Below are 5678 nucleotides of genomic sequence, written 5' to 3' on the forward strand. Positions count from 1 at the left end.
CAGGTAAGTCCAGACAGGTGAGTCCAGGCAGGTAAGTCCAGACAGGTGAGTCCAGACAGATGAGTCCAGATGGATTTGGATTTGGGATTTGTATCTGCTTATTCCAAAATTAAAGACATAAAATGCAATAATATCACTATTAACAAGCTAAGGCTGTTCTGACGGACTGTATATTCATAATTTATATAATAACTGATTGTATATTTTATATAATAACTGATTTTATATTTGATATTAGAACTTATTTGTATATTTCTGATTGTATAATTTTTATTATACAAAAGCTCATCAGAGATCCAGACCTCAGAGCTCCTCAGAGATCCAGACCTCAGAGCTCATCAGAGATCCAGACCTCAGAGCTCATCAGAGATCCAGACCTCAGAGCTCCTCAGAGATCCAGACCTCAGAGCTCCTCAGAGATCCAGACCTCAGAGCTCCTCAGAGATCCAGACCTCAGAGCTCCTCAGAGATCCAGACCTCAGAGCTTCTAAAGCTTCACTCCAGCACAACTCCCACAATGAAGGTAAACCTGGAAACTTTGAGTTTCAGTTCCTTTAATCTGCAGGTCTCAGTGTTGAAACCTCCAGAAGCTTTCATACCTTCCTCCATGTTTCAGCTGCTTCTAGCTCTGGTCCTGGTCCTGGCTCCGATGCTGACCAGCTGCTACCCCCCCGACCTGCCCAAGGACTGCAGCGACATTTATAAAGATAAGAGCAGCCGAACCAGTGGAGTGTACACCATCTACCCCATCAGCTCCACATCTCCTGTCCAGGTAGACCTGTCCGCGTGGGATGAGATGACAGTGTGAGGAATGTGGACCCCATGGTCCCCTAAGTGAATACTATGATGATAGTGTAAGACAGTGGCCCCCATTGGTCCCCTAATGTAGAATAGGTATGATGATAGCGTGAGACTGTGGCCCCCCATTGGTCCCCCTAATGTAGAATAGGTATGATGATAGTGTGAGACTGTGGCCCCCATTGGTCCCCCTAATGTAGAATAGACATGATGATAGTGTGAGACTGTGGCCCCCATTGGTCCCCCTAATGTAGAATAGGTATGATGATAGTGTGAGACTGTGGCCCCCATTGGTCCCCCTAATGTAGAATAGGTAAGATGATAGTGTGAGACAGTGGCCCCCATTTGTCCCCCTAATGTAGAATAGGTAAGATGATAGTGTGAGACAGTGGCCCCCATTTGTCCCCCTAATGTAGAATAGGGAGGCCCCCCTTGGGCCACCACCCCGACCCTGTCTCCTGACAGCAGAGAGGCTGGAAAAACAAGCCGAATTATGCATACATGAATATATGGTATATATTGTGTTTGAAAGCCATCTGCTAATGGTTGTGTGTTTGTGTGTAGGTGTACTGCGACATGGACTCTGTCGGAGGACGGTGGACGGTGAGTTTTTAGGAACGTCACCGCCGAGTTTTGGTTCTGAGGTTCTCTCCAATCTCTGAAATACTCCAGGTACACAGGGAGTACTACTCCCATAGTCAGGGGACATGAAGTATGTTGTTACTGCTTGCTGATACATTAACCTGCAAAACCATACCCCGATGATTAAAGACACAGGCTTAGTCCACAAGACCACAACCATACCCCGATGATTAAAGACACAGGCTTAGTCCACAAGACCAGAACCATACCCCGATGATTAAAGACACAGACTTAGTCCACAAGACCAGAACCAAACCCCAATGATTAAAGACACAGGCTTAGTCCACAAGACCACAACCATACCCCGATGATTAAAGACACAGGCTTAGTCCAGAAGACCAGAACCAAACCCCAAGATTAAAGACACAGGCTTAGTCCAGAAGACCAGAACAAGAACCGATGATTAAAGACAGAGCTTAGTCCAGAAGAACCACAACCATACCCCGATGATTAAAGAACAGGCTTAGTCCAGAAGACCAGAACCATACCCGATGATTAAAAAACCAGACTAGTCAGAAGACCCGAACACATACCCAATAATTAAAAAACACAGACTTAGTCAAGAAGACCCGAACCATACCCCGATGATTAAAGACCACAGGCTTAGTCCAAGAAGACCAGAACCAAACCCTGTGATTAAAAGACTAAAGCTTAATCCAGAAGACCAGAACCATACCAGTACCAGTGAGTGAGAGGACAGGGCAGCATCGGTTACCTTTGTGTTCCAGGTGTCCAGACCAGGATGGATGGATCAGTGAATTCTAAGGGGATGGGACCAGTACAAGACCGGCTTTGGGAACGCTTCTGGGGAGTACTGGCTCGGTGAGGAAGTACACAACACTGTACACGTACTATGATCTATATAAGGTCCGGAAATACACCAAAACTACAGCGCACATTAGTATAAAGGTCAGGAAACACAAAAACTATGTTCATCTATGTACTAAAGGTCGGAATAAAACAAAACTACTGTCATCTAGTACTAAAGGTCAGGAATACACAAAACACTGTTCATCTAGTATAAAGGTCAGGATACACAAACATACTGTTATCAGTACTAAAGGTCAGGAATACACAAAACTACGTGTCATTAGTACTAAAGGTCAGGAATACACAAAAATACTGTGCATTAGTACTAAAGGCAGGACATACTTAAAACTACTGTTCATATAGTACTAAAGGTCTGTGCGTTCTGTGTGTTGTGTATGGTCGTGGTGGGTGTGTCGCGGTGTGTTGCTCTGTGTGTGTGTAGGTCTTGAGAACCTCTACCAGCTGACTCTGAAACGCCCGTCGAGCTGCTGGCCAGATGGGAGCTTCCTGGGAAACAGAGTGTGGTGTCGGTACACGTCTTCTACGTGGGGCCGTGTGAGGGGTTCTAATGACGAGGTCCGGCTTAACACTTCAATCAGGAGCAAGGAGGAAGCAGCGTGACATCTCCACATCATCTCAGTCTTTATAGATAGCATGGGTCTGGGTTCTAAGGTGCGTGTGGTAACCGAAGAGGTGTGTGTCTTAGTTGGGGGGTATCTTCATCAGGGTCAGAAGACATGTGTCTTTAGTCTGGGGGGGTATTTCATCAGGGTAGAAGACAGTGTCTTTCTGGAGGGGTATTCTCAGGGTCAGAAGACATGTTTAGTCTGGAGGGGTATCTTCATCAGGGTCAGAACAGTGTCTTAGTTGGAGGGGGGATCTATCAGGGTCGAAGGTGTGTCTTATTGTGTGTAGACTTCAGCTCCCTAAAATCGAATGCCACCTTCAAAATTACAGTTTCTTTTATTGAATGTCAAGACTTACAAAAGTTATTGAGAATTTCGAGACAGTCTGACCAATAGACAGGTAGGTATAGGAGCGAAACAGCTCTATGGTCTTTTAGGAATTAATCGGTGTAAAAGTAGGTAGGAGGGTAACATGCTCTATGGTCTGATAGGAGGAGGTTAAACATGCTCTATGGTTGATAGGGGAGTGTAAGCTCTGTCTATAGGGGAGGTAACATGCTTGGTCGATAGGAGGAGGTGTAACATGCATTTGGTCTGATAGGAGGAGGTTAAACATGCTCTAGGGTGATAGGAGGAGGTACATGCTCTAGGTCTGTAGGAGGAGGGTAACAGCTATGGTAGATAGGAGGAGGGTTAACCTGCATAGGTTGATAGAGGAGGGATCATGTCTATGGTCTGATAGGAGGAGGGTTAACATGTCTAGGTTGATAGGAGGAGGGTAAACATGCTCTATGGTCGATAGGAGGAGGGTAACATGGCTCTATGGTCTGATAGGAGGAGGTTAACATGCTCTATGGTTGATAGGAGGAGGGTAACATGCTCTATGGTCAGATAGGAGGAGGTTAACATGCTCTTGTGTCTGGCTAGGAGGGGTTAACATGCTCTAGGGTCGGATAGGAGGAGGGTAACCTGTCCTATGGTCTGATAGGAGGAGGTTAACTCTGTCTATGGTCTTGTAGGAGGAGGGTAACATCTCTATGGTCTGATAGGAGGAGGGTTAACATGCTCTATGGTTGAAGGAGGGGGTAACATTCTCTATGGTCTGATGGAGGAGGGTATGCCTATTTCAGATGGGGAGGTAACAGTCTATGGTCTGATAGGAGGAGGGTAACATCTCTATGGTGCTTAGGAGGAGGTAACATGCTCTAGTGGTCTGATGGAGGAGTGGTTGCGTGGTGTAACATGCTATTTGTGTTGATAGGAGGAGGTTAACATGCCTATGGTTGATAGGAGGAGGTAAATGCTATTGTTCTGATAGGAGGAGGTTACATCTCTATGGTCTGATAGGCGGAGGGTCACATATCTCTATGGTCTGATAGGAGGAGGTTAACATGCTTATGGTCTGATAGGGAGGGTAACATGCTCTATGGGTCGATAGGAGGAGGTTAACATTCTCTATGGTCTGATAGGAGGAGGTTAACATTTCCTTGGTCTGAGAGGAGGAGGTTAACATGCCTATGGTCTGATAGGAGGAGGGTACATGCTCTATGTGTCTGATAGGAGAGGGGGTAACATGTCCTAGGTCTGATAGGAGGAGGGTAACATTCCATGGTTGATAGGAGGAGGGTTACTGCCATGGTATGATAGGAGGAGGTTAATGCTCTATGGTCGATGGAGGGGTTAAATGCTCTATGGTCGATAGGAGGAGGTAACATGCTCTAGGTCTGATAGGAGGAGGGTAACATGCTCTATGTTGACGGAGTGGGTAACATGTTATGGTCTGATAGGAGGGAGGGTAACATTGCTTATGGTTCTGATAGGAGGAGGGTAACATGCATGTCTATGGTATGATGAGGAGGGACATGCTATATGGTGATAGAGGAGGGTACACATGTCTATGGTTGATAGGAGGAGGGGTAACATGCTCTGGTCTGTAGGAGGAGGGATACAGCTCTATGGTCTGATAGGAGGAGGGTAACCACTCTATGGTCTGATAGGAGGAGGGTAACATGCTAGAGTGGCTTGACAGAAGGAAGTCTGTCTCTCATCATTAGACTCAGAAAAAACTAGACTTTCATCCGTCCTGGCGCTCCCGTGATTTAACGGTGTCATCTTCATAACATCCATCCATCTCATATCTTATCGGTATCGGGTATGGGGGCAGCAGCTCCAGAGAGACCCCAAAATTCCCTTTCCGAGCCACATAAACCAGCTCCAGACTGGGGGGTCCGAGGCGTTCCCAGGCCAGGTTGGAGAATATATCTCCACCTAGTCTGGGTCTTCCCCGAGGCCTCCTCCCAGCTGGACGGCGCTGACACCTCCCTAGGGAGTCGCCCGGAGGCTCCTACCAGATGCCCACGAACCACCTCAATGGCTCCTTTAGACGTGAAGGAGCAGCGGCTCTATCCGAGCATCCTCGCGGGACTGAGCTTCTCACACCATCTCTAAGGGGAGACGCCAGCCCCCTCTAGGAAACCCATTTCAGCAGCCGTGTACCTGGATCTGGTTCTTTCGGTCATGACACCAGCCTTCAGACCATAGGTCAGGGTCGGAACAGACATTGCCGGTAGATCGAGAGCTTTGCCTTCTGGCTCAGCTCCTTTTCGTCACAACGGGGCGAATAAACGGAAGTGTAATACCCCCCCGCTGCTCCGATTCTCGACCAATGCTCACGCTCCATGGTACCCTCACTCGCGAACAAGACACCCAAGGTACTTAATCCTTCATGGGGTAAGGAGACTCACCCCCACCGAAGAGAAGAAAGCACTCCATCGGTTTCCTTGCTGAGACATGGCTCAGATT

At 47.3% G+C, this 5678-nt stretch overlaps 1 pseudogene; it reads left to right on the forward strand.

The window, feature by feature from the left end:
* The first annotated feature begins 284 nt into the window (after positions 1 to 284).
* Positions 285 to 5678, forward strand: part of LOC116686734 (microfibril-associated glycoprotein 4-like) — a 17907-nt pseudogene continuing 12513 nt past the window's right edge.

The sequence above is a fragment of the Etheostoma spectabile genome, unplaced genomic scaffold (genome assembly GCF_008692095.1).
Source record: "Etheostoma spectabile isolate EspeVRDwgs_2016 unplaced genomic scaffold, UIUC_Espe_1.0 scaffold458, whole genome shotgun sequence".
Taxonomy (NCBI): Eukaryota; Metazoa; Chordata; class Actinopteri; order Perciformes; family Percidae; genus Etheostoma; species Etheostoma spectabile.